This window comes from Oncorhynchus keta, unplaced genomic scaffold, assembly GCF_023373465.1.
Source record: "Oncorhynchus keta strain PuntledgeMale-10-30-2019 unplaced genomic scaffold, Oket_V2 Un_contig_2670_pilon_pilon, whole genome shotgun sequence".
Lineage (NCBI taxonomy): Eukaryota > Metazoa > Chordata > Actinopteri > Salmoniformes > Salmonidae > Oncorhynchus > Oncorhynchus keta.
The window spans coordinates 49,772-72,300 of NW_026285126.1; the positions used below are offsets into that span (position 1 = coordinate 49,772).

Consider the following 22,529-nt stretch of genomic DNA (forward strand, 5'->3'; position numbering starts at 1 on the left):
ACAGGATAAAGTGAACAGTACCGCACTACTTTCTCAGGATAAAGTGAACAGGATAAAGTGAACAGTACCGGCACTACTTTCTGAACAGGATAAAGTGAACAGTACCGGCACTACTTTCTGAGCAGGATAAAGTGAACAGTACCGGCACTACTTTCTGAACAGGATAAAGTGAACACCTGCACTACTTTCTGAACAGGATAAAGTGAACAGTACCGGCACTACTTTCTGAACAGGATAAAGTGAACAGTAAGTGCACTACTTTCTGAACAGGATAAAGTGAACAGTACCACTACACTACTTTCTGAACAGGATAAAGTGAACAGTAGTGCACTACTACTTTCTGAACAGGATAAACTTTCTGAACAGGATAAAGTGAACATTACCGGCACTACTTTCTGAACAGGATAAAGTGAACAGTACCGGCACTACTTTCTGAACAGGATGCACTAGGATAAAGTGAACATTACCGGCACTACTTTCTGAACAGGATAAAGTGAACATTACCGGCACTACTTTCTGAACAGGATAAAGTGAACATTACCGGCACTACTTTCTGAACAGGATAAAGTGAACATTACCGGCACTACTTTCTGAACAGGATAAAGTGAACAGTACCGCACTACTTTCTGAACAGGATAAAGTGAACATTACCGCACTACTTTCTGAACAGGATAAAGTGAACATGAACAGGATAAAGTGAATAGTACCTGCACTACTTTCTGAACAGGATAAAGTGAACATTAGACTACTTTCTGAACAGGATAAAGTGAACATTACCGGGACTACTTTCTGAACAGGATAAAGTGAACATTACGGCACTACTTTCTGAGCAGGATAAAGTGAACAGTACCGGCACTACTTTCTGAACAGGATAAAGTGAACAGTACCGCACTACTTTCTGAACAGGATAAAGTGAACATTACCGGCACTACTTTCTGAACAGGATAAAGTGAACAGCACTACTTTCTGAACAGGATAAAGTGAACATTACCGGCACTACTTTCTGAACAGGATAAAGTGAACAGTACCGGCACTACTTTCTGAGCAGGATAAAGTGAACAGTACCGGCACTACTTTCTGAGCAGGATAAAGTGAACAGTACCGACACTACTTTCTGAACAGGATGAACAGTACCGGCACTACTTTCTGAACAGGATAAAGTGAACAGTACCGGGACTACTTTCTGAGCAGGATAAAGTGAACAGTACCGGCACTACTTTCTGAACAGGATAAAGTGAACATTACCGGCACTACTTTCTGAACAGGATAAAGTGAACATTACCGGCACTACTTTCTGAGCAGGATAAAGTGAACAGTACCGGCACTACTTTCTGAGCAGGATAAAGTGAACATTACCGGGACTACTTTCTGAACAGGATAAAGTGAACATTACCGGCACTACTTTCTCTAACACTGGCAGACTATATCTCCAAGTAATGCAGGCTATTCACTATTTACGAAACATTTAGGAGAACAGGGGTGGGTTGCACAAACATGGTTTAAATTAATTTAGGGTTAGAGCCAATATAGGTTTTGTACATCTAGGTTTATAATTAATCAGAGATGTGATGCACCACTTAATTTTAAATCTGGATTGGTAAATCTATGATTACCAGATTTAAACTGTGATTAGTGATATGTTACACCAATGGATGAGGTATTTTGTGAGTTGAAACGGAGTAGCTAGAGCTTCTTAGGCCTAGGCCCCTTTTTCTCCATTTCCACCTGAATTACTAACCCAGGGTAAACTGCCTGTTGCTCAGGCCCTGAAGCCAGGATATGCTTATAATTGCTACCATTGGAAAGAAAACGCTTTGAATTTTGTAGACATGTTAAAATAATGTAGGAGAATATAGCACAATATATATATTAGGAGAAAATCCAAAGAAAAAACACCCGGATTTTGTATATTTTGAGAGACGAACCTCTTAGAAATGCAAGAGAAAGTTCAAATTGTAAAATAGCTCCCTGGATGCCATTCCTATGGCTTCGACAGGGCGTCAGCAGTCTATGTTCAAGGTTTTAGGCTTGTAAAATTTAAAAACTATTAAGAAATGAGGACACAGTCTTGGAAATCTGTTGCGAAACCTGCTCAAATCGATTTCATATTGAACATACTTCTTTCCGAAATAAATAGTATAGTTTGATTACATTTTAGGGTGTCTGAGGAGTGAATAGAAATGTATTTTGACTTGTTGAAACAAAGTTTAGGGGTACATTTTCAGATTCCTTTCTCTGCAAGTTGAATGAGTGGGTTACTCAAATTGATGGTGCCAACTAAACAGACTTTTTGGGATATAAAAAATATTTTTATCTAACAAAATGACACTACATATTATAGCTGGGACCCTTTGGATGACAAATCAGAAGAAGATTTTCAAAAAGTATGTGAATATTTAATCTTTATATGTGAATTTATGAAACCTGTACCGGTGGGAAATTATTTTGATGTGGGGCGTTGTCCTCAAACAATTGCTGTAATAGCTACTGTAAATCACTGTCCAATTTACAGTAGCTATTATAGTGAAAGAATACCACTAAAAGTTATTAATAAACAAATTAGGCACATTTGGGCAGTCTTGATACAAAACTTTGAATAGAAATGCAATGATCATTGGATCAGACTTAAACTTTGCACACACACTGCTTCTATCTAGTGGCCAATATCTAAAGTATGGCCTTTCTCCTGCATTTCAAAGATGATGGTACAAAAGTAATACAAAAAACTCGTTTTTTTTTCTTTCTATTATCCTTTAACAGATCTAATGTCTTATATTCTCCTACATTCCTTTCACATTTCCACAAACCTCAAAGTGCTTCCTTTTAAATGGTACCAAGAAAATGCAAATACTTGCTTCAGGGCCTGAGCTACAGGCAGTTAGATTTGGGTCATTTTAGGCAACAAAAAAAAGAGGCCGATCCTTAATAGGATTGAATATTATTTATCCATTTATTATTTGCTCGCTGATCATGGCATGTAAAACAACTTTACATTTCTCAACTTATGAAAGAAACCTCTTGTCACAGCTGAATTTAGTAATGTACTGAGCTGATGGAGGAATTTAGTAATGTACTGACCTGATGGAGGAAATTAGTAAAATACTGAGCTGATGGAGGAATTTAGTAAAATACTGAGCTGATGGAGGAATGTAATAATGTACTGAGCTGATGGAGGAATTTAGTAAAATAATGAGCTGATGGAGGAATTTAGTAATGTACTGAGCTGATGGAGGAATTTAGTAATGTACTGAGCTGATGGAGGAAATTAGTAAAATACTGAGCTGATGGAGGAATTTAGTAATGTACTGAGCTGATGGAGGAATTTAGTAATGTACTGACCTGATGGAGGAAATTAGTAAAATACTGAGCTGATGGAGGAATTTAGTAAAATAATGAGCTGATGGAGAATGTTGTTGCATAGTGAGCTGATGGAGGAATTTAGTAACGTACTGAGCAAAAACAGTAGTTTCAGAAAAACAGCACATCCTGGATGGATTTTCCTCAGGTTTTCACCTGCCATATCAGTTCTGTTATCCTCACAGACAATATTTTGACAGTTTATGCCAATTATATGCATATCCTAGCTTCTGGGCCACACAACAAACTACTGCCCCCTAGCCTAAAGAGGTTCTATGATGACTAGATGATTCCCAGCTGTTTACCCCCTCTCCTTAACCTCTATGATGACTAGATGATTCCCAGCTGTTTGCCCCTCTCCTTAAGCACTATGATGACTAGATGACTAGATGATTCCCAGCTGTTTACCCCTCTCCTTAACCTCTATGATGACTAGATGATTCCCAGATGTTTACCCCTCTCCTTAACCTCTATTATGACCTTAACCTCTATGATGACTAGATGATTCCCAGATGTTTACCCCTCTCCTTAACCTCTATGATGACTAGATGATTCCCAGCTGTTTACCCCCTCTCCTTAACCTCTATGATGACTAGATGATTCCCAGCTGTTTGCCCCTCTCCTTAAGCACTATGATGACTAGATGACTAGATGATTCCCAGCTGTTTACCCCTCTCCTTAAGCACTATGATGACTAGATGACTAGATGATTCCCAGCTGTTTGCCCATCTCCTTAACCTCTATGATGACTAGATGATTCCCAGCTGTTTACCCCTCTCCTTAACCTCTATGATGACTAGATGATTCCCAGCTGTTTACCCCTCTCCTTAACCACTATGATGACTAGATGATTCCCAGCTGTTTACCCCTCTCCTTAACCTCTATGATGACTAGATGATTCCCAGCTGTTTACCCATCTCCTTAACCTCTATGATGACTAGATGATTCCCAGCTGTTTACCCCTCTCCTTAACCACTATGATGACTAGATGATTCCCAGCTGTTTGCCCCTCTCCTTAACCACTATGATGACTAGATGATTCCCAGCTGTTTGCCCCTCTCCTTAACCTCTATGATGACTAGATGATTCCCAGCTGTTTGCCCCTCTCCTTAACCTCTATGATGACTAGATGATTCCCAGCTGTTTGCCTCTCTCCTTAACCTCTATGATGACTAGATGACTAGATGATTCCCAGCTGTTTGCCCATCTCCTTAACCTCTATGATGACTAGATGATTCCCAGCTGTTTGCCCATCTCCTTAACCTCTATGATGATTAGATGATTCCCAGCTGTTTGCCCCTCTCCCTAACCTCTATGATGACTAGATGACTAGATTATTCTCAGCTGTTTCCCCCTCTCCTTAACCTCTATGATTACTAGATGATTCCCAGCTGTTTGCCCCTCTCCTTAACCTCTATGATGACTAGATGACGAGATGATTCCCAGCTGTTTACCCCTCTCCTTAACCTCTATGATGACTAGATGATTCCCAGCTGTTTGCCTCTCTCCTTAACCTCTATGATGACTAGATGACGAGATGATTCCCAGCTGTTTGCCTCTCTCCTTAACCTCTATGATGACTAGATTATTCCCAGCTGTTTACCCCTCTCCTTAACCTCTATGAATACTATATGATTCCCAGCTGTTTGCCCCTCTCCTTAACCTCTATGATGACTAGATGATTCCCAGCTGTTTGCCCCTCTCCTTAACCTCTATGATGACTAGATGACTAGATGATTCCCAGCTGTTTACCCCTCTCCTTAACCTCTATGATGACTAGATGATTCCCAGCTGTTTACCCCTCTCCTTAACCTCTATGATGACTAGATGATTCCCAGCTGTTTGCCCCTCTCCTTTCCTAGATGATTCCCAGCTGTTTGCCCCTCTCCTTAACCTCTATGATGATTAGATGACTAGATGATTCCCAGCTGTTTACCCCTCTCCTTAACCTCCATGATGACTAGATGATTCCCAGCTGTTTGCCCCTCTCCTTAACCTCTATGATGACTAGATGATTCCCAGCTGCTTGCCCCTCTCCTTAACCTCTATGATGACTAGATGACTAGATGATTCCCAGCTGTTTGCCCCTCTTCCTAACCTCTATGATGACTAGATGATGCCCAGCTGTTTGCCCCTCTCCTTAACCTCTATGATGACAAGATGACTAGATGATTCCCAGCTGTTTGCCCCTCTCCTTAACCTCTATGATGACTAGATGATTCCCAGCTGTTTACCCCTCTCCTTAACCTCTATGATGATTAGATGATTCCCAGCTGTTTGCCCCTCGTCCTTAACCTCTATGATGACTAGATGATTCCCAGCTGTTTGCCTCTCTCCTTAACCTCTATGATGACTAGATGACTAGATGATTCCCAGCTGTTTGCCCCTCTCCTTAACCTCTATGATGACTAGATGACTAGATGATTCCCAGCTGTTTGCCCCTCTTCCTAACCTCTATAATGACTAGACGATTCCCAGCTGTTTGCCCCTCTCCTTAACCTCTATGATGACAAGATGACTAGATGATTCCCAGCTGTTTACCCCTCTCCTTAACCTCTATGATGACTAGATGATTCCCAGCTGTTTGCCCCTCTCCTTAACCTCTATGATGACTAGATGATTCCCAGCTGTTTGCCTCTCTCCTTAACCTCTATGATGACTAGATGACTAGATGATTCCCAGCTGTTTGCCCCTCTCCTTAACCTCTATGATGACTAGATGATTCCCAGCTGTTTGCCCCTCTCCTTAACCTCTATGATGACTAGATGACTAGATGATTCCCAGCTGTTTTCCCCTCTCCTTAACCTCTATGATCACTAGATGATTCCCAGCTGTTTACCCCTCTCCTTAAGCACTATGATGACTAGATGATTCCCAGCTGTTTGCCCCTCTCCTTAACCTCTATGATGACTAGATGATTCCCAGCTGTTTACCCCTCTCCTTAAGCACTATGATGACTAGATGATTCTCAGCTGTTTACCCCTCTCCTTAACCTCTATGAATACTATATGATTCCCAGCTGTTTGCCCCTCTCCTTAACCTCTATGATGACTAGATGATTCCCAGCTGTTTGCCCCTCTCCTTAACCTCTATGATGACTAGATGACTAGATGATTCCCAGCTGTTTACCCCTCTCCTTAACCTCTATGATGACTAGATGATTCCCAGCTGTTTACCCCTCTCCTTAACCTCTATGATGATTAGATGATTCCCAGCTGTTTACCCCTCTCCTTAACCTCTATGATGACTAGATGATTCCCAGCTGTTTACCCCTCTCCTTAACCTCTATGATGATTAGATGATTCCCAGCTGTTTGCCCCTCTCCTTAACCTCTATGATGACTAGATGATTCCCAGCTGTTTGCCCCTCTCCTTAACCTCTATGATGACTAGATGACTAGATGATTCCCAGCTGTTTACCCCTCTCCTTAACCTCCATGATGATTAGATGATTCCCAGCTGTTTACCCCTCTCCTTAACCTCTATGATGACTAGATGATTCCCAGCTGTTTACCCCTCTCCTTAACCTCTATGATGATTAGATGATTCCCAGCTGTTTGCCCCTCTCCTTAACCTCTATGATGACTAGATGATTCCCAGCTGTTTGCCCCTCTCCTTAACCTCTATGATGACTAGATGACTAGATGATTCCCAGCTGTTTACCCCTCTCCTTAACCTCCATGATGACTAGATGATTCCCAGCTGTTTGCCCCTCTCCTTAACCTCTATGATGACTAGATGATTCCCAGCTGCTTGCCCCTCTTCTTAACCTCTATGATGACTAGATGACTAGATGATTCCCAGCTGTTTGCCCCTCTTCCTAACCTCTATGATGACTAGATGATTCCCAGCTGTTTGCCCCTCTCCTTAACCTCTATGATGACAAGATGACTAGATGATTCCCAGCTGTTTGCCCCTCTCCTTAACCTCTATGATGACTAGATGATTCCCAGCTGTTTGCCCCTCTCCTTAACCTCTATGATGACTAAGTGACTAGATGATTCCCAGCTGTTTGCCCCTCTTCCTAACCTCTATGATGATTAGATGATTCCCAGCTGTTTGCCCCTCTCCTTAACCTCTATGATGACTAGATGACTAGATGATTCCCAGCTGTTTGCCCCTCTCCTTAACCTCTATGATGACTAGATGATTCCCAGCTGTTTGCCTCTCTCCTTAACCTCTATGATGACTAGATGACTAGATGATTCCCAGCTGTTTTCCCCTCTCCTTAACCTCTATGATCACTAGATGATTCCCAGCTGTTTACCCCTCTCCTTAAGCACTATGATGACTAGATGATTCCCAGCTGTTTACCCCTCTCCTTAACCTCTATGATGACTAGATGATTCCCAGCTGTTTGCCCCTCTCCTTAACCTCTATGATGACTAGATGATTCCCAGCTGTTTGCCTCTCTCCTTAACCTCTATGATGACTAGATGACTAGATGATTCCCAGCTGTTTACCCCTCTCCTTAACCTCTATGATGACTAGATGATTCCCAGCTGTTTACCCCTCTCCTTAACCTCTATGATGACTAGATGATTCCCGGCTGTTTACCCCTCTCCTTAACCTCTATGATGATTAGATGATTCCCAGCTGTTTACCCCTCTCCTTAACCTCTATGATGACTAGATGATTCCCAGCTGTTTACCCCTCTCCTTAACCTCTATGATGATTAGATGATTCCCAGCTGTTTGCCCCTCTCCTTAACCTCTATGATGACTAGATGATTCCCAGCTGTTTGCCCCTCTCCTTAACCTCTATGATGACTAGATGACTAGATGATTCCCAGCTGTTTACCCCTCTCCTTAACCTCTATGATGACTAGATGATTCCCAGCTGTTTACCCCTCTCCTTAACCTCTATGATGACTAGATGATTCCCAGCTGTTTACCCCTCTCCTTAACCTCTATGATGACTAGATGATTCCCAGCTGTTTGCCCCTCTCCTTAACCTCTATGATGACTAGATGATTCCCAGCTGTTTGCCCCTCTCCTTAACCTCTATGATGACTAGATGACTAGATGATTCCCAGCTGTTTACCCCTCTCCTTAACCTCCATGATGACTAGATGATTCCCAGCTGTTTGCCCCTCTCCTTAACCTCTATGATGACTAGATGGTTCCCAGCTGCTTGCCCCTCTTCTTAACCTCTATGATGACTAGATGACTAGATGATTCCCAGCTGTTTGCCCCTCTTCCTAACCTCTATGATGACCAGATGATTCCCAGCTGTTTGCCCCTCTCCTTAACCTCTATGATGACAAGATGACTAGATGATTCCCAGCTGTTTGCCCCTCTCCTTAACCTCTATGATGACTAGATGGTTCCCAGCTGCTTGCCCCTCTTCTTAACCTCTATGATGACTAGATGACTAGATGATTCCCAGCTGTTTGCCCCTCTTCCTAACCTCTATGATGACCAGATGATTCCCAGCTGTTTGCCCCTCTCCTTAACCTCTATGATGACAAGATGACTAGATGATTCCCAGCTGTTTACCCCTCTCCTTAACCTCTATGATGACTAGATGATTCCCAGCTGTTTACCCCTCTCCTTAACCTCTATGATGATTAGATGATTCCCAGCTGTTTGCCCCTCTCCTTAAACTCTATGATGACTAGATGATTCCCAGCTGTTTTCCCCTCTCCTTAACCTCTATGATGACTAGATGACTAGATGATTCCCAGCTGTTTACCCCTCTCCTTAACCTCCATGATGACTAGATGATTCCCAGCTGTTTACCCCTCTCCTTAACCTCTATGATGACTAGATGATTCCCAGCTGCTTGCCCCTCTCCTTAACCTTTATGATGACTAAGTGACTAGATGATTCCCAGCTGTTTGCCCCTCTTCCTAACCTCTACGATGACTAGATGATTCCCAGCTGTTTGCCCCTCTCCTTAACCTCTATGATGACTAGATGACTAGATGATTCCCAGCTGTTTGCCCCTCTCCTTAACCTCTATGATGACTAGATGATTCCCAGCTGCTTGCCCCTCTTCTTAACCTCTATGATGACTAGATGACTAGATGATTCCCAGCTGTTTGCCCCTCTTCCTAACCTCTATGATGACTAGATGATGCCCAGCTGTTTGCCCCTCTCCTTAACCTCTATGATGACAAGATGACTAGATGATTCCCAGCTGTTTGCCCCTCTCCTTAACCTCTATGATGACTAGATGATTCCCAGCTGCTTGCCCCTCTTCTTAACCTCTATGATGACTAGATGACTAGATGATTCCCAGCTGTTTGCCCCTCTTCCTAACCTCTATAATGACTAGACGATTCCCAGCTGTTTGCCCCTCTCCTTAACCTCTATGATGACAAGATGACTAGATGATTCCCAGCTGTTTACCCCTCTCCTTAACCTCTATGATGACTAGATGATTCCCAGCTGTTTACCCCTCTCCTTAACCTCTATGATGATTAGATGATTCCCAGCTGTTTGCCCCTCTCCTTAAACTCTATGATGACTAGATGATTCCCAGCTGTTTTCCCCTCTCCTTAACCTCTATGATGACTAGATGATTCCCAGCTGTTTACCCCTCTCCTTAACCTCCATGATGACTAGATGATTCCCAGCTGTTTACCCCTCTCCTTAACCTCTATGATGACTAGATGATTCCCAGCTGCTTGCCCCTCTCCTTAACCTCTATGATGACTAATGACTAGATGATTCCCAGCTGTTTGCCCCTCTTCCTAACCTCTATGATGACTAGATGATTCCCAGATGTTTTGCCCCTCTCCTTAACCTCTATGATGACTAGATGACTAGATGATTCCCAGCTGTTTACCCCTCTCCTTAACCTCTATGATGACTAGATGATTCCCAAATGTTTTGCCTCTCTCCTTAACCTCTATGATGACTAGATGACTAGATGATTCCCAGCTGTTTACCCCTCTCCTTAACCTCTATGATGACTAGATGATTCCCAGATGTTTTGGCCCTCTCCTTAACCTCTATGATGACTAGATGACTAGATGATTCCCAGCTGTTTGCCCATCTCCTTAACCTCTATGATGACTAGATGATTCCCAGCTGTTTACCCCTCTCCTTAACCTCTATGATGACTAGATGATTCCCAGCTGTTTACCCCTCTCCTTAACCTCTATGAATACTATATGATTCCCAGCTGTTTGCCCCTCTCCTTAACCTCTATGATGACTAGATGACTAGATGATTCCCAGCTGTTTGCCCATCTCCTTAACCTCTATGATGACTAGATGACTAGATGATTCCCAGCTGTTTGCCCCTCTCCTTAACCTCTGTGATGACTAGATGATTCCCAGCTGTTTGCCCCTCTCCCTAACCTCTATGATGACTAGATGATTTCCAGATGTTTGCCCCTCTCCTTAACCTCTATGATGATTAGATGACTAGATGATTCCCAGCTGTTTACCCCTCTCCTTAACCTCTATGATGACTAGATGACTAGATGATTCCCAGCTGTTTGCCCATCTCCTTAACCTCTATGATGACTAGATGATTCCCAGATGTTTGCCCCTCTCCTTAACCACTATGATGACTAGATGATTCCCAGCTGTTTGCCCCTCTCCTTAACCTCTGTGATGACTAGATGATTCCCAGCTGTTTGCCCCTCTCCCTAACCTCTATGATGACTAGATGACTAGATTATTTCCAGATGTTTGCCCCTCTCCTTAACCTCTATGATGATTAGATGACTAGATGATTCCCAGCTGTTTACCCCTCTCCTTAACCTCTATGATGACTAGATGACTAGATGATTCCCAGCTGTTTGCCCATCTCCTTAACCTCTATGATGACTAGATGATTCCCAGCTGTTTGCCCCTCTCCTTAACCTCTATGATGACTAGATGATTCCCAGATGTTTGCCCCTCTCCTTAACCACTATGATGACTAGATGATTCCCAGCTGTTTGCCCCTCTCCATAACCTCTATGATGACTAGATGATTCCCAGCTGTTTGCCCATCTCCTTAACCTCTATGATGACTAGATGATTCCCAGATGTTTGCCCCTCTCCTTAACCACTATGATGACTAGATGATTCCCAGCTGTTAACCCCTCTCCTTAATCCCTATGATGACTAGATGATTCCCAGATGTTTGCCCCTCTCCTTAACCTCTATGATGACTAGATGATTCCCAGATGTTTGCCCCTCTCCCTAACCTCTATGATGACTAGATGATTCCCAGATGTTTACCCCTCTCCTTAACCTCTATGATGATTAGATGACTAGATGATTCCCAGATGTTTGCCCCTCTCCTTAACCTCTGATGACTAGATGATTCCCAGATGTTTGCCCCTCTCCTTAACCTCTATGATGACTAGATGATTCCCAGATGTTTGCCCCTCTCCTGAACCTCTATGATGATTAGATGATTCCCAGCTGTTTACCCCTCTCCTTAACCTCTGTGATGACTGGATGAATAGATGATTCCCAGATGTTTGCCCCTCTCCTTAACCTCTATGATGACTAGATGACTAGATGATTCCCAGATGTTTGCCCCTCTCCTTAACCTCTATGATGACTAGATGATTCCCAGCTGTTTACCCCTCTCCTTAACCACTATGAATACTAGATGATTCCCAGATGTTTGCCCCTCTCCTTAACCTCTATGATGACTATGATGCTTTTTGATTCTGTCCTGTCTCCACTCTTGTGATCTGGTGCATCCAGTTCCACCCTGTATGGTATTTAGAATAACAAAGCCTTAACAAAACCAATTAATACAGATAGCCTAATTAGGAATTGTACGTGTCTATCAAAATATAATATTGCTTTTTACAAAATGTTTCTCAAACAAGGTCATCCTCACAGCATTCCCGTTGGCATTGGCAGCAGGTTGCACCTGGCCATCTTCTTCATTGTCCTTAGGTAGATCCTCCTCAGTCTCCTCAGGTAGGTCCTCCTCAGGTAGGTCCTCCTTAGTCTCCTCAGGTAGGTCCTCCTCAGTCTCCTCAGGTAGGTCCTCCTCAGCCTCCTCAGGTAGGAACTGCCTTGTCTTTTGCCAATTTTATACAGAACTGCCACTGCAATAACGATTGTCAGGGTAGTGTCCTTCTTCGTGAGGCGCCCCTCCTTGAGGCACGGGAATCTTTTCTTCCACACTCCAAAAACTCTCTCTGTGAGATTTCTTGTCAGGTTATGAGAGGTGGTGTATTCTCTCTCTATGAGATCTCTTGTCAGGATATGAGAGGTGGTGTATTCTCTATGAGATCTCTTGTCAGGATATGAGAGGTGGTGTATTCTCTATGAGATCTCTTGTCAGGATATGAGAGGTGTTGTATTCTCTATGAGATCTCTTGTCAGGATATGAGAGGTGGTGTATTCTCTCTCTATGAGGTCTCTTGTCAGGATATGAGAGGTGTTGTATTCTCTCTCTGTGAGGTCTCTTGTCAGGATATGAGAGGTGGTGTATTCTCTCTCTATGAGGTCTCTTGTCAGGATAAGAGAGGTGTTGTATTCTCTATGAGATCTCTTGTCAGGATAAGAGAGGTGTTGTATTCTCTATGAGATCTCTTGTCAGGATATGAGAGGTGTTGTATTCTATATGAGATCTCTTGTCAGGATAAGAGAGGTGTTGTATTCTCTATGAGATCTCTTGTCAGGATAAGAGAGGTGTTGTATTCTCTATGAGGTCTCTTGTCAGGATAAGAGAGGTGTTGTATTCTCTATGAGATCTCTTGTCAGGATAAGAGAGGTGTTGTATTCTCTATGAGATCTCTTGTCAGGATATGAGAGGTGTTGTATTCTATATGAGATCTCTTGTCAGGATAAGAGAGGTGTTGTATTCTCTATGAGATCTCTTGTCAGGATATGAGAGGTGTTGTATTCTATATGAGATCTCTTGTCAGGATAAGAGAGGTGTTGTATTCTCTGTGAGGTCTCTTGTCAGGATATGAGAGGTGTTGTATTCTCTCTCTATGAGGTCTCTTGTCAGGATATGAGAGGTGGTGTATTCTCTCTCTATGAGGTCTCTTGTCAGTGTCTCCTGACCCCTCCTGTCTCAGCCTCCAGTATTTATGCTGCAGTAGTTTGTGTCGGGGGGCTGGGGTCAGTTTGTTATATCTGGAGTACTTCTCCTGTCCTATTCGGTGTCCTGTGTGAATCTAAGTGTGCGTTCTCTAATTCTCTCCTTCTCTCTTTCTTTCTCTCTCTCGGAGGACCTTAGCCCTAGGACCTTAGCCCTAGGACTACCTGACTACCTGACATGATGACTCCTTGCTGTCCCCAGTCCACCTGGCCGTGCTGCTGCTCCAGTTTCAACTGTTCTGCCTTATTATTATTCGACCATGCTGGTCATTTATGAACATTTGAACATCTTGGCCTGGTTCTGTTATAATCTCCACCCGGCACAGCCAGAAGAGGACTGGCCACCCCACATAGCCTGGTTCCTCTCTAGGTTTCTTCCTAGGTGTTTGCCTCTCTAGGGAGTTTTTCCTAGCCACTGTGCTTCTACACCTGCATTGCTTGCTGTTTGGGGTTTTAGGCTGGGGCTATATAAATTGATTTGATTTGATAGAGGACTGAGGGTCGTCCAAATATTGAAAGTGTGTAAATAGTTACCCATCTTATTTTGTAAATGTATATATATGTTTTCATATATTTTTTTAATCAATAATAAATAAATAAATATTTTTCTCAATTTTTTGGGGGTGGGGGGCTGTGTTAGAATACCATTTTGGTATTTTGTATATAGTTATTTGTTTCTAAATGTATACCTTCACCAATTTGGCCACTTGGGTATATTTGGGCTACTTGTGTGGGACACCTGGGTGACTTCATGATAAATGTCCTGTAGCACACTCATTGTGGAAGTTAGTCTGGAAGGAGATTTTGCAGTCTAACCAGATGCCTAGGTATTTTTTAGTTATCCACATATTCTAAGTCAGAGCCGTCCAGAGTAGTGATCCTGGACGGGCGGGCGGGCAGGTGGTGACAGTGTTTCCTGGCCTCAGTGCAGTGGGCAGCTGGGAGGAGGTGCTCTTATTCTTCATGGAGTTTACAGTGTACCTGAACATTTTTGAGTTTGTGCCTCAGGATGCAAATTTCTGCTTGAAAAAGCTAGCCTTAGCATTCCTAACTGCCTGTGTATATTGGTTCCTAACATCCCTGAAAAGTTGCGTATCACGGGGGCTATTCGATGCTAATGCAGAATGCCACAGGATGGTTTTGTGCTGGTCAAGGGCAGTCAGGCCTGGAGAGAACCAAGGGCTATATCAGTTCCTGGCTCTACATTTTTTGAAAGGGGCATGCTTATTTAGGATGGTGAGGAAGGCACTTTTAAAGATTGACCAGGCATCCTCTACTGATGGGATGAGGTCAATATCCTTCCAGGATATCCTACCAGGTCGATTAGAAAGGCCTGCTCGCTGAAGTGTTCTAGGGAGCGTTTGACAGTGATGAGGGGTGGTCGTTTGACCGCGAACCCATTACGGATGCAGGCGACGAGGCGGTGATCGCTGAGATCTTGGTTGAAAACAGCAGAGGTGTATTTGGAGGGCAAGTTGGTTAGGATGACATCTATGAGGGTGCCCGTGTTTACAGATTTGAGGTGTACCTGGTGGTTTCATTGATAATTTGTGTGAGATTGAAGGCATCAAGCTTAGATTGTTGGATGTCCGGGGTGTTAAGCATGTTCCAGTTTAGGTCGCCTAGCAGCACGAGCTCTGAAGATAGATGGGGGACAATCAGTTCACATATGGTGTCCAGAGCACAGCTGGAGGCAGAAGGTGGTCTTTTGCAAGCGGCAACGGTGAGAGACTTGTTTCTGGAAAGGTGTATTTTCTATAAGTAGAAGTTTGAATTGTTTGGGTACAGACCTGGATAGTAAGACAGAACTCTACAGGCTATCTCTGCCGTAGATTTCAACTCCGCCCCCTTTGGCAGTTCTATCTTGTTGGAAAATGTTAAATGGTAGTCTTCCTGAGCCAGGATTCAGACACGGCTAGGACATCCGGTTTGGCAGTGTGTGCTAGGGCAGTGAATAAAACAAACTTAGGAAGGAGGCTTCTAATGTTAACATGCATGAAACCAAGGCTTTTACGGTTACAGAAGTCAACAAATGAGAGTGACTGGAAAGTAGGAGTGGAGCTAGGCACTGCAGGGCCTGGATTAACCTCTACATCACCAGAGGAACAGAGGAGGAATAGGATAAGGGTACGGCTAAAGTTTAAAAGGACTGGTCGCCTAGTTCGTTCAAAAGAGAGAGAGTAAAAGTAGCAGGTTTCTGGGTGCGGTAGAATAGATTCAAGGCATAATGTACAGACAAAGGTATGGTAGGATGTGAATACAGTGGAGTGAAACGTAGGCATTGAGTGATGATGAGCGATATATTTTCTCTAGGGGTATCATTTAAACCAGGTGATGTCACCAAATGTGTTGGAGGTGGAATTGAAGTGTTCCCTAAGGTGTATTGAGCAGGGCTAGAGGCTCTACAGTGAAATAAGGCAATACATACTAACCAAAACAGCAACGAACAAGGCATGTTGACGTTAGGGAGAGGCGTGCGTAGCCGAGTAATCATGGGAGTCCAATGAGTGGCTTCATGTAGTTAGAGGCCCGGGGCTAGCAGCTAGCAGAAGGGCCTTAGAAGGATGTTGCGACGGAAGAAAGTCCGTTGTGGCCCCCTCGTGCTGAATATGTCGGCAGACGGATCAGCAGGGCTCCTTGGGGTAAACCAAGCCATTTGGCAAAACAGGTAGAGTGGCTGAAGAATTTTGTCCAATGGGCCTCTTAAGCTAACAGTCCGGTGTTCTCTAGACATCTAACGTTAGCGGGCCGTGGCTAGAAGTGCCACGGAGCTAGTTTGAGTACCCCCTCGAGCAGATTTCGTCGGTAGTCCAGTCGTGAAGGCTCGGCAGGGTTTTGTGCCATATACCGGCAGTAGGTGGGGGTCTGGGCCAGTTCTCAAAAAGGGTGTTATAGCCCAGTAGTTGCTGTTGGGCTTCTTCTGCTAACCGGGATATGGGCCTAGCATGGGCTAGCTCCAGGCTAATTGGTGCTAGCTTCGGGACAGGGACGTGACGTTAAACCAGGAATAGTCACTCGGATAGCAGCTAGCTAGCTGTGATGGTCCAGGTGAAAAGGTTCAGAGCTTGCGGTAGGAATCTGGGGACATGGAGAGAAATAGGTCCGGTATGCTCTGGTTTGAATTGCATTGTACAAACTAGCGAGAGCTTTCCAAGCTAAAGGTTAGCTGATGACCGCTAGCAGCGTTTAGCTGACTATTAGCTAGTTAGCCAGTTAGCTGTTGGGGAATACCGGTTCGGAGGTGGATAAGAATAATTTAGAAGAGACAGATCCACACCACATTGGGTGAGACGGGTTGCAGGAGAGTATTTTGATGTTGAGGTTTAAAAATATGTAAAAGATAGGCAACGAAAAAATATATAAAAAATGTATACGAAGTACAAAGACGTCTGACTGCTATGCCATCTTGGAACCATCTTTGACTACAATCCTTCAGGCGGTTGACTTGTCGAGGCCAAACTGGACACTCTGGCCACAATCCTGCAGACGGTTGACTTGTGGAGGCCAAACTGGACACTCTGAACACAACAATCCTGCAGACGGTTGACTTGTGGAGACCAAACTGGACACTCTGAACACAACAATCCGGCAGACGGTTGACTTGTGGAGGCCAAACTGGACACTCTGACCACAATCCGGCAGACGGTTGACTTGTGGAGGCCAAAAAGGTCCCTGTCCACCATCTGGCAACATCCAGTTACATAGAACTGTAGGGCCACCAGGAGCTGAAGTAGTGGGGGTACAGCCTCGATCCTATCACTCCCATACTTCAGTGGTATCTTCTCATTGAAAACTCATTATCATGAACCTCAGGATTCAACCTGTCTCCTATTGTTCTTTGAGGAACTCTGTTGTTCTGATCTCTCCACAGTAGATATCCTGTCATTTTATCAGTTCAACCACATCAAGTGGCAGTTTAGAATTCATCTTCAATCTCAGTTGATATTACTTTTTCATTACTATTTAGCAACAGCCTTAAATGTATCTAGGTTTAAAGTGAAAACCAAGTTTACATTGGAATAAAGGTTTCAGTTTAACTAGGATTAATTTAAAACTATGTTTAAAATTTGGTGCAACAAGATGAATAGATTAACCTTGATTCAACCCAGTTTAAGAGTTCATCCATGCAGATGCAACCCATCCTGGGAAATTAAGATCTTTAGATGTCTGTTCTGCTAGTGTCAGACAACTCTCCTATCCCCCTTTCTGTGTCTTGTTCTTCGCTGACGTCTTCCCTGATCTTGTTTTCAAGATCTCTGTGTGTAGCTATGTATAGCAGGATCACTCATAGAGGTTAACCAAGGCGGGGCAGAGTACAGTACACCAATTCATATCCGTTTTAGCCCGAAATACAAATACTTATTATATTTTATGTAACTACGGTAGTTAAAAATCCTTCCCACCGAGGTGGTCTTACCACAGAGGCGATTACAAGAATTGTAAACCACATTAACCCCACAGCTCAATAAAGACTTCACCAGATGTTTCCCTAGTTGTGTCCCACTAACCCCACAGCTCAATAAAGACTTCACCAGATGTTTCCCTGGTTGTGTCCCACTAACCCCACAGCTCAATAAAGACTTCACCAGATGTTTCCCTGGTTGTGTCCAACTAACCCCACAGCTCAATAAAGACTTCACCAGCCGTTTCCCTGGTTGTGTCCAACTAACCCCACAGCTCAATAAAGACTTCACCAGATGTTTCCCTGGTTGTGTCCCACTAACCCCACAGCTCAATAAAGACTTCACCAGATGTTTCCTTGGTTGTGTCCAACTAACCCCACAGCTCAATAAAGACTTCACCAGCCGTTTCCCTGGTTGTGTCCCATTAACCCCACAGCTCAATAAAGACTTCACCAGCCGTTTCCCTGGTTGTGTCCAACTAACCCCACAGCTCAATAAAGACTTCACCAGCCGTTTCCCTGGTTGTGTCCAACTAACCCCACAGCTCAATAAAGACTTCACCAGCCGTTTCCCTGGTTGTGTCCCACTAACCCCACAGCTCAATAACGACTTCACCAGCCGTTTCCCTGGTTGTGTCCCACTGACCCCACAGCTCAATAAAGACTTCACCAGCCGTTTCCCTGGTTGTGTCCAACTAACCCCACAGCTCAATAAAGACTTCACCAGCCGTTTCCCTGGTTGTGTCCCACTAACCCCACAGCTCAATAACGACTTCACCAGCCGTTTCCCTGGTTGTGTCCCACTAACCCCACAGCTCAATAAAGACTTCGCCAGCCGTTTCCCTGGTTGTGTCCCACTAACCCCACAGCTCAATAAAGACTTCACCAGCTGTTTCCTTGTTGTGTCCCACTAACCCCACAGCTCAATAACGACTTCACCAGCCGTTTCCCTGGTTGTGTCCCACTAACCCCACAGCTCAATAAAGATTTCACCAGCCGTTTCCCTGGTAAAATGGAACAATATTCTATATATACAGCGCAGCACTTTGACTGAAGGAGAATAGGGTTCCATTTGGCACGTACCCTCTGTGTAACTCCCTAAGACTTGACCCCATGACTTCCCTTCCTCCTTTTCCCCAGGCCTATTACCATGTATGGTTGGACTGAACCACTGAGCCACTGTGGGAATCGAGCGTGACAAGAGAAAGCGCTGCACACTATTTTGGGCCATTTTCAATAGGATCCTAACCAGTTGTAACCAGCCAGTTTCACTTCACATATCAGAATGGTGAATGTGGCGTATTAATGAAGAAAGAATACACATCCATAGGTCTACTGGTCAAACCCAGTATTACAGTCTGAGTTAGACCTGTTGCATGGAAATATGATCTGTCCTGGACCTGAGTGTTGTTGAGACACTGCTGCTCAGCACTGGACTCTGGTCTCAGCAACAACTGTGGAGATGAACACTGGATTAAATACTCTAACATGATGTAACTTCACCATCAACAACCACGTTCTACTAGCCTGTTCCCAGATCTGTTGTCCACCAACAACCATGTTCTACTAGCCTGTTCCCAGATCTGTTGTCCATCAACAACCACGTTCTACTAGCCTGTTCCCAGATCTGTTGTCCACCAACAACCACGTTCTACTAGCCTGTTCCCAGATCTGTTCTCTACCAACAACCACGTTCTACTAGCCTGTTCCCAGATCTGTTGTCCACCAACAACCACGTTCTACTAGCCTGTTCCCAGATCTGTTCTCTACCAACAACCACGTTCTACTAGCCTGTTCCCAGATCTGTTGTCCATCAACAACCACGTTCTACTAGCCTGTTCCCAGATCTGTTGTCCACCAACAACCACGTTCTACTAGCCTGTTCCCAGAACTGTTCTCTACCAGCAACCATGTTCTACTAGCCTGTTCCCAGATCTGTTCTCTACCAACAACCATGTTCTACTAGCCTGTTCCCAGATCTGTTCTCTACCAACAACCACGTTCTACTAGCCTGTTCCCAGAACTGTTCTCTACCAACAACCATGTTCTACTAGCCTGTTCCCAGATCTGTTCTCTACCAACAACCATATTCTACTAGCCTGTTCCCAGAACTGTTCTCTACCAACAACCATGTTCTACTAGCCTGCAGATCTGTTCAACCATATTCTACTAGCCTGTTCCCTCTACCAACAACCATGTTCTACTAGCCTGTTCCCAGATCTGTTCTCTACCAACAACCATGTTCTACTAGCCTGTTCCCAGAACTGTTCTGTTCTACCAACAACCATGTTCTACTAGCCTGTTCCCAGATCTGTTCTCTACCATCTGTTCTCTACCAACAACCATATTCTACTAGCCTGTTCCCAGAACTGTTCTCTACCAGCAACCATGTTCTACTAGCCTGTTCCCAGAACTGTTCTCTACCAACAACCATGTTCTACTAGCCTGTTCCCAGATCTGTTGTCCACCAACAACCACGTTCTACTAGCCTGTTCCCAGATCTGTTCTCTACCAACTCCATTGCGTATTGTCTCTTAATTTATCATTTGTATTTTTTTAAGTGAAGTAATTTGAACACTGCTGCTACCTCATTCTCCAACCAAGATGCATGAACTGAGCAAATAATTACATTTATGTTTGGTGTCTGGTTCTCTGGCTGTTGTTAGCCTACAGTATCGTGAGCAACGTTGCATAATTTCACCTCACCTGTGAGACTAAAGAGGAAATTCAGCATCTCTCGGAGGACGGTGGATATGAGATCCACTGTCGGATATCATATCAAGTTGGAAGATGACAAAGTGCTTCTTTACAGTGGCGTGTATTCTTCCCCAATTATTTGACAAATAATAACTTGTTTTTCGCCTTTGTGTTTTCAAGTGGCTGAATCTCACTGGAAGGAAACCGTATGTGTGGTCCATATACCTGATGCTGTCTGGACCAAAAGACCTGTTGTAGTCCATATACCTGATGCTGTCTGGACCAAAAGACCTGTTGTAGTCCATATACCTGATGCTGTCTGGACCAAAATACCTGTTGTAGTCCATATACCTGATGCTGTCTGGACCAAAAGACCTGTTGTAGTCCATATACCTGATGCTGTCTGGACCAAAAGACCTGTTGTAGTCCATATACCTGATGCTGTCTGGACCAAAAGACCTGTTGTAGTCCATATACCTGATGCTGTCTGGACCAAAATACCTGTTGTAGTCCATATACCTGATGCTGTCTGGACCAAAAGACCTGTTGTAGTCCATATACCTGATGCTGTCTGGACCAAAAGACCTGTTGTAGTCCATATACCTGATGCTGTCTGGACCAAAAGACCTGTTGTAGTCCATATACCTGATGCTGTCTGGACCAAAAGACCTGTTGTAGTCCATATACCTGATGCTGTCTGGACCAAAAGACCTGTTGTAGTCCATATACCTGATGCTGTCTGGACCAAAAGACCTGTTGTAGTCCATATAGTTTGATTGATTGATGCCAGCAAGCATTTGGCCTCCCTTGATGAAAAATAATTTGCCAATCAGCGTTGAGCTGAGCTCAACTGTTGGTTGTCCTGACGCAGCAAAACTCCACACAAGGGAGGCCAGTTTGGATTTTGGATTCACACCAATCAAATCACATCCTAAGCAAAGCATCTCTAAGCACCATTGTCAGAAAAACACATGTTTCTGGTCTGCTTGTGTTGATGTCCTGCAGTAGCAAGCTTGCTACATCGGCCCCTTTCCTAAGACATGGACAGAGACCCAATGGGTTATAGAGCAAACAACACAATTATCACAACATAGGGTGTAATATGGCTTGGCTTGTCTTCCTCAGTGATTTTACCCACGCACCACTACTGCTTCCTGGTTGTTTAATAACGTAAAACCAACTCGTTTCGACCGTTACACTTCCTCTGGGGTGTATTCATTACGGAAACAGTTGACCATTTATGAGCACGTGGAAGCAAACAAAGCAAACGGACAGTTTCTAATGGACAAATGCAGGTCCCTCCCCATCTTGTTCTGTTTGCTCTGTTTGCTTCGATTTGGTTCTTAAGCGTTTTTCATTGCCAGACGTAATGAATACAACCCAAGGATACTGTTTTTGGTTTATAGGTGGAACAATGAAGGAGGCTTGCCTACTATTGGTCCGATTTTTTAAACTAATCTACCAATCACATTAGGTTGTGTGACAAATTCCACTGATGATTGGTCCCTCAACAAATACGAGATAATTTTCCGGTGGTGGAAAAGTATCCAGTTGTCATACTGTAGTAATGCTGTACATCAAAGTCCTTATTTTAAACCAGACAGCATGATTGTATTTTTATTTTCATAATTATTTAGGAACAGCCAGGGGAACACTGTCAGACATCATTCACAGTGTCTCTCTTAAGTGAGTCCATCAGGTCAGAAACGGTAGGGATGACAATATGTTATATTGATAGAGGTGGTAGGGATGACAATATGTTATATTGATAGAGGTGGTAGGGATGACAACATGTTATATTGATAGAGGTGGTAGGGATGACAACATGTTATATTGATAGAGGTGGTAGGGATGACAACATGTTATATTGATAGAGGTGGTAGGGATGACAACATGTTATATTGATAGAGGTGGTAGGGATGACAACATGTTATATTGATAGAGGTGGTAGGGATGACAACATGTTATATTGATAGAGGTGGTAGGGATGACAACATGTTATATTGATAGAGGTGGATGACAACATGGGATGACAACATGTTATATTGATAGAGGCAGT

At 43.7% G+C, this 22,529-nt stretch overlaps 1 protein-coding gene and 1 long non-coding RNA gene across 2 annotated transcripts in view; both read right to left on the reverse strand.

The window, feature by feature from the left end:
* The window catches only part of LOC127922678 (uncharacterized), a gene marked incomplete at its 3' end in the record, with an annotated part of 101,504 nt that overhangs the window by 49,391 nt on the left and 29,584 nt on the right, over positions 1-22,529 (reverse strand). The window lies entirely within an intron of this gene.
* On the reverse strand, positions 6,083-8,236 carry LOC127922677 (uncharacterized). Its single transcript, XR_008111907.1, has 3 exons — positions 7,927-8,236; positions 7,535-7,683; positions 6,083-6,256 (listed from the first exon to the last, which is right to left on the reverse strand). It is a non-coding gene; the product is annotated as an uncharacterized LOC127922677 (long non-coding RNA).